This window comes from Muscardinus avellanarius (assembly GCF_963383645.1).
Source record: "Muscardinus avellanarius genome assembly, chromosome: 7".
NCBI classification, from domain to species: Eukaryota; Metazoa; Chordata; class Mammalia; order Rodentia; family Gliridae; genus Muscardinus; species Muscardinus avellanarius.
This window is the reverse complement of record NC_137793.1, coordinates 6,808,398-6,815,897: the sequence shown is the minus strand read 5'-3', so window position 1 is coordinate 6,815,897 and position 7,500 is coordinate 6,808,398. Positions and strand designations below refer to the sequence as shown.

The 7,500-nt window shown below is 41.3% G+C and overlaps 1 protein-coding gene across 4 annotated transcripts in view; it reads right to left on the bottom strand.

Annotated features, from left to right (window-relative positions):
- Positions 1-7,500, bottom strand: part of GRIA1 (glutamate ionotropic receptor AMPA type subunit 1) — a gene marked incomplete at its 5' end in the record, with an annotated part of 323,467 nt that overhangs the window by 17,585 nt on the left and 298,382 nt on the right. The gene's annotated exons all lie outside the window — the stretch shown is intronic.

The following is a 7,500-nucleotide window of genomic DNA, read 5'->3' as shown; positions in this document are numbered from 1 at the left end:
GATACCTGTTCCATCAAATCAAGTTAGTGTTCAATACATCCCAAGGCAGGGGTTTCTGACCACATAATGACAACATGTACATATGACCTGTCCAGGGCCATCTGCAAGGGCCAAGGGAGTCCATCTAAACTCCTGTGCTGACAGTTCCCATTTGCCCCACTGAGCCTGTTCGAGGGTTGATTATAGGGTGTATTTGCTGGGTCTTTGGGGCATGAATGAATGGCTGGATGACTTGGTTGCCAGACTTCCACCTCGTCTTTCAATGCCTAATCCAGAACTTTGAGATGTGTTTATCTCCCATTGATCAGCTGTCCCCTAAGGCTTTTTTTTTTGACAATAGCACCACTTTAAGTGTAGACCCAATTTTTATTTAACTTAGCTGAGATGGGCTCACAAATTATCATGAAGCAGTAATGGGATTAAGAAAAAGGATTCAGAGGAGTTATGTAGATAGTAGGTATCTGGGGCCACTAAGCAGGGGACAAATGGGCCATCAAATCCAGCCCTGTCCCCATGGTCTCTTGCTCTAATCCTTTGACCAGGAGGAACTTTCAGATTCCCATTCCATCCTACCATTGACTGCAGACATTTATTTTGATTGCCTTTGTTATTTGTTTGTTTTCCAAAGAGCGAAACTTTGGCTATTTGGTGGCATTAGTGTGATAAGAAGCATGTTGATCCCTCCCTGGGAAACACTTTTGACTCACAGGAACTCTGTTTACTACAACCATTACCTTTTATTTATTTTTGCCAGTCGCTGGGCAGCTAACTAGACTGTGGCATATGGATCCCCAAAGGCAAAGGAGAGTGACTCCAAGTGCTGGTTTCCTGCCTGGAAAGGAGTTCATATTTATGATTTCACTTACCCCACAACAGGAACTTAAATGTGGCAGTTTTCAAGCTGGGAAAACAATTTCCATTAACAGATCCCAGAAATGCATTCTTAAGACTAAGATACCTTTATGGGCCAACTTCCTCATCAATCCTTCCTTCTTTTGCTCTTTCAGAAAACAAAACAAAACAAAACAAAACAAACAAACAAACAAACAAAAAAAAAAAACGGCTCTGGCCTTGAACAGCCTCCAAAAGGCCTGTCATTCATCCTTGGATTTTTTCCTGAGGGAGGCTCAGGAAGTTAATGAAAGAGAGAATAAAGGTTGGGGTTTCCAAAATTCTTAATTCTTATTTTTGCAGTGAACTATGAGGCCACTTATCTGTCTTCACACAAATAAGCTTCAGTATTTGTTCTGCTCAGACACAAAATCCAGTTTGGTGCAAAGGCTGTGAAGAGCTGTTAGAGCCAGTGAAGGGTCCTCATGGGAAGAGCTCCACAGTGGCAGCAGGAAAGGATTTGTGTCCTATACCTGTGTGCTCGTCACCTCACTGCCCGGTCAGATAAGGGACAGTCTGAAAATGGCCCCACTCCCGGGAGGCTCGGGACTTGACTACGATCCTTTTTGCTGCAATGTTTTCCTAGCTCATTGGCTTGTTTCCTGGTCCCTTCAAATACATTGTCAACCCTCTAGAGCAGAGACGGTGTTCTCTGTAGTTTTAGACTCTTCCCCAAAACATGGAATACAGGTAGCTCATGTGGTATTTCAAATTCCGTGGGGTTTGACAGATACATTTTTGGGACCAGATGAGTGAATGAACAAGTCGATTTGAATACCCCTATGTAATATCATATTCATATTCTGCATATTCAAATGAATGTAATATCACCTATGGGCTCATAACTCTGCTGTTTTGCAAACTTAGCTCTTCTGGAATATAGCAGAGATGAGCCAGAAAGTTAGCAAAGAAAACACATAGGGTCACTGGATGATCATCATGATTAGCGTTTGCTTTATGGAGGGCTTACTGTGGGCCAGGCACTGTATGACAAACCTAACATGGTTCGTTTCATGTAATACTCATATCCCTGTGTGGTTATCACAGTTTTACAGTTTTTCCTCTACAGACTGGCCATGTTTGCGAATTAGCTCTGGGTGACTAAGGCCTATGTCCACAGGCACTGTGTCTCATAGCCTTCCACGGTGAGCATTCTGTTTGACCCCCTCGAGTGCTCACTGAGCCCTGTCCCTCCACCTATTACTTTTTGAAAAATATTTTTCTTTGCACATGAGTTTAATAACCATGGAACTTCATTCTCCAAGGTAGCAAAGCCAAGGAACAGTCTCCTTGTGGCCATTTCATGATAGGCTTCCTAATTCACAATTCCATAGCACGAAGGGGCCACGGCAGGTTTTGTCTTCTCTCGTTGCCTTTCTTCCTTGTTTCTATATTTGTGGCAAAAATGATGGTGCTAAAGAAGGGTAAGGTGAGGCTATTCTGGCTCTGGCAAACTATCCTCTAATATGTAATGAGAAAGAATCATTATATTCTAACCCGATGCCATTGATAATTGACAGTGAGAGTTACTAAGGAAAGGTTATGTTTAACATGTCCAAAATAGATGTTAAAGGTATGAGTTGGATTTAGAAATAGTCCCTTTTAAAAGTATTACATTAAAAACAAAGCCAGGATTTCTGGGAAATCAAAAGGTTCCCGATAGCAGAGGCTATCCTCTAGACGTGCCGTAGTTTCTAAGCACCTAGTTTTGGTGAATGAGGAAAAAAAATAAAAGTGTGACATAGGTGTAACATTATATATACATGTATTATATGTGCATATATAATATAATATTAGTATAACAAAGTCAACATAGATGTGAGTTCAATGAAAGTTCTGCTAAGTAAAAAAATGTTTAAAGAGAACAACTACCATCTATTGGCCTCTTCCTTCAGTAGAAGAAAGGACACTCCAAAAACTCAAATAAATGGGAAGGGCAACCTCGTAGAGTAAAATGAAGTCCTTTAGGTTGGACGAATCTAGACACATTGCTCTTGTCTTCTTCATTTCTCCTTCTGGTCAGGACTTTATCTTGGGCAAGTCATGCCAACACAGTGTCAAGCGATTTCACATTTGGGGGATGCTGCCTTGGGAAGATAAGGGTCATTCAGTTGTTCCAATCTGAAGTTCAGTTTTGTATTTTCGCGGCTCCTGCCTAGCAATCGTGCACTGAGTCAAGGTAGAGTGTTTTCTTATCTTCCTCAAGGTTCGCAAGAGCGCCTTAGCATCCCTCAAGATGGAGTTTATGTGTGACATTCACAGAGATGGGCCCCAGAACACCAACTTCAGTGATAGGCGGCTATCGTCGTTATTAATCCTGTTTAGAATTTTGTGGGAAAATCTTTAAATTTGAGTTACAACTGGTTATTGAAGACCGTCTTTCCATAGGACAATATAGTTTTCCCGGTGCCAAATTACACGGGACCTATGTTGTGCTTGATCAGAAAATTATCTTCTTTAGTGAAAGGGAAGTTATGAAAAATACGAGTTTTGATGACCTGTGAAGAATGCTCGAATAAGCAAATAAGAGACAGGTCATTGCTTTCAATTGAACAAAAATAAAGCAAAGTGAAAGGTCATACGTTTTCTCTCATATGCGGAAGCTGGGGAGTAATTGGGATACAGGAGGGAGGTACTGTGGATAATGGAGGAGAAACTCCAGTGGAGTGATGCGAGGGGTCCAGAGGATGGTGCTGGGGAGGGGAGGGGAGGGAGAATCAATGAAGGAAACGTTTCACTGGGGTTATGTACATAAGTGAAATTTCTTTTTTTCTTTCTTTTTTTTGGGGGGGGGAGGTAGGTCTTGGGATGGAACCCAGGGGCATTCGATCTCCAAGCTACACCCCCAGCCCTGTTTTTATTTATTTTGAAACTGGGTCTCACTGAGTTGCAGAGGGCCTCGCTAAGTAGCTGAGGTTGTCCACGAACCGCGATCCTCCAGTCTCAGCCTCCCGAATGCTGGGATTACAAGCGTGCGCCACCACGCCTGGCTATAAGTGAAATTTCTAATGCCAACCTCAATATCATGAATGGGGAAGAGGAGAGAGTGAGGATGTGGGGTCATCAAGTGCTGTGTGCAAGCGCGTCTCTCTCACTCTGAGTCATCATTATCATTACTGAAGAACAGATCACTTGAACTGGAGTCAGGAATCCTGAATTTAAATCTTAGCCCTACCCCTATGGTTTGTCATTATGTAAATCAATAAACTTAGCTAAGCCTCAGATTTCTATTTGTCAAACAGAGATCACAATATATCCCGGTCCCATAGTAGAGGCTCGACAAACATTTGTTAGTTCTAATTTATCTAGGATTAGAGGTATGGACTAGCCGAAGATCACACAATATATAGGTTGAGCTCTAGATTGTACTTGGAGATGATATTAGAGACCCATCCTCCAAAAAAAAAAAAAAAATTCCCAAGATGACCTTGTTTCTTATATTTTCTTCTTTCTCCTGAAAGTGCAAGTCAGTTTCCTACTGTAGTTAATTAGGTATTCTTCCTAGATTATTACTAATTAAATTGTGATTTATATACTTTAAAGAAAAGTCCAAGCAAAAATGACTAGTAAGTGGTTCTAGTTTTACAATATCAGTATGTTATTGGTAGATAAATATATAAATATATAATATATAATATATAAATAAATATATATAATATAAATATATATAAACATATATATATATATATATATATACTTCTCTCTATATAATATGTAATAGTAAAAGAATCATGCAAGGGGAGGTGATCATTTTCTTTCATGTTGTTTCCTTTGGAGTACTGTGCTCAGTACTAGATGGCAATTTTATAGTATATTGACATGGTATTTATCAAGCTGAGAATGATCAGAATGACATAGATTTGGAACCATCATCATAAGTGTGGAAGAATGCTGAAGGAGGTATGTTTCAGGGAAATATTAGAACTGTGTTCAGATATCTGGAGGACTGACTTAATTGAATTCAGAGCACATATCTACTATGTGGTCCTTAGACAGAGAACTACAACCAACAGAGAAAAGCCTCTATGACACATTTTGGCTCAATATGAAGAAGTGGCAATGAAAACCAAAGGAAAATGGAATTAGCTATCTTAAGAAAGATGAAGATGCCAGGCGTGTTGTCGCATGCTTATAATCCCAGCATTTGGGAGGTGGAGACTAGAGGATCGTGGTTTGCTGACAGCCTCAGCTACTTAGCGAGGCCATTCACAACTCAGTGAGACCCTGTTTCAAAAAATAAAAATAGGCTAAAAAATAGGGTTGAGGGTATAGCTCGGAGGTACAGTACCCCTGAGTTCCATTCCCAGTACCACAAAAAAAAAAGAAAAAGAAAGAGGAAGGCCCCTGAGATAGGAGACATGGAGTAAGAGACCAGTGATTGTGTCAGGACTCTGATAGAAGGCACTTCTACATTGGATGGGAGACTAACACTTGACCATAAATTCACTCTAGTGACTATGAATGTTTCTGAGTGGCTACTCTGTCATGGCATCATAACAGTTTGTAAGTATACACTAAGGTATAAGACAGACCTGGTCCTTGCTCCTGTGAAGCTGGCAATCTGAGTGGAGAGACAGACAACAGAGAGAAATGCTATGAGGGGTCGTGGGTAGTTAAGAAAAGCAAATCTAAGATGGTGCCATTCAAACTGAGACTGGTAGGAGCTATATTTTGAAAAGGAAAGGAGCGCAGGGTGCTAGAAGACCACATCCCAGGCAGAAGGCAGACTACTGGGGAATGAGGTCCTTATGGACTTTGCAGACAATGGCAGGGTCTTAGAATTTTATTTTGGGAGGGGGCATCTTATACCAGTAACAGAAAGGTTCTGTTTATATTAATAAATGCTCTTGCTACAGAAAGGAGAAAGAACTGAAAGGAGGCAGATGGGGATATGCAGAGGGAAATGGGGAGGCTGCTGGCAGGGCCCAGGCCAGAGCTGATTATGGGTAGGAAAGGGAAGAGGCTATAGGTTCAGGATATATTTTGAGGAACAGGAGGCAGGGTTGGATGAAGAAAAGAAAAGATTCAAGTTGATTTATAGCTCGAGAATCCGGTAGATGGTGGAATCATTTGTGTAGATGAGACAGACTAGAGGGAGACAAATCTGGAAAGTACTCAAGAGATCAGTGTTTGGTGTGTTAAATTTAAGATGCCTATGAGATATTCGAGTGAAATGATGTCAGTCTTCCAGGAAGATATGAAGCTGGAGGTCAAATGAGATGGTCAGGCTGGAGATAAAAACCTCCAGACACTATAATTTGAATTAAAAAAAAATAAAACAGACCTGCAAGAATCTCTTAAAGGATCCAAATATGGATGGTCATAACAACTGCAGGTAGGAGTAAACAGACCTCGAGTAGAATCTTACTTTTGCCAAGTTCTGTGTTTGGCACAAAGGAAGCAAACATTAAGCCAAAAAACAACAACAACAACAACAACTAAAAAGAACAAGGTATGGTTCTAATTGGGCTGTCAGAGTAATCTTAGAAAGTCCAGACATAGGTTCTACGTAAGAGACATGATGATCCAGGGTCCACTGAAGATGCAGGTAGGGCTGTAATCACTGATGAGAGGGCCAGTGAGCCCGGGGTGGGGGTTCACATCATCTCTGCCCCCATCTTCAGCCCAGAATCTAACAGGTACAGGGGATCATTCCAACCACTGAATTATCTTGGAAAGTCTTGGAGAGGGAGGTCTTGAAACTCTACAAAGAGGGTATCTAGGATTTCCTCATATATATTAAGTTTCAACGTATATAACTTTGTGCACAGAAGAAGCTCAATTATCACATACTTGCAGGAAAATTAAAGTTTGGAAGAAGCAGCCAAGGGGCATATTTTAGATGGTTTTTGTTAGGTCTCAGCTGACAAAAGACAGAATGGTAGCTTCAGTTGTGCACACTTCTGCTCTCATCTTCAAAACCTGCACCCTAGGCATCTGGGAGGTACTGGAGGAAATGACTCTTGGAGTCCTACCCAGCTTGCAGTGACACACTTTGCCTTCCTTCCCAAAGGCAGCTTCTGTTGTAAACAGAGCAGGCTGCCAGACCTCCCGACTCCCTCCACCAGGGTGCCTTTGCAGGCTTCCAGGTACCTGCTTCCTGCGTTCTCCTTATCTCCCAAGACCTGGTTGATCTGCAGTGCCCTCCGACTTCTTTTTGCAATTGCCATTTCACAATTTCATTTAAACTTCCCTGGCACCTACCTGTCAGCTCAATCTTTTGCTTACTACTATTTTGTTTGTATAACTTGGTTATACATGGCCTTTGGGGTAAAGAGTTGGTGTCTTCAGGTCAATTGCCCCAAATAGTTATGAGGGTTGACTAAGTGTCCAGAACTATGCTAGATCTTTAGTAGGATTAAAGAGAGGAACAAGGTAAAGACCTCATCCTTTAGGAAACATTCAATCCAGTGTGGAAGCCAGAAAAGTTTCTCAATAGTTCTTAAAAGATGGTATGAGATTTTAAAACAGGGCTATGGAAATACCAACAAAGGAGAGAAGCTGATTCTGACAGTAGATGGGAGCTATAAAACCTTCAGGGAGTGTTCTATGCAAAAAAGTCAAAGTGAAATCAGAAGTCCAGAGCCTGGGGAGTATGATCATCATGAG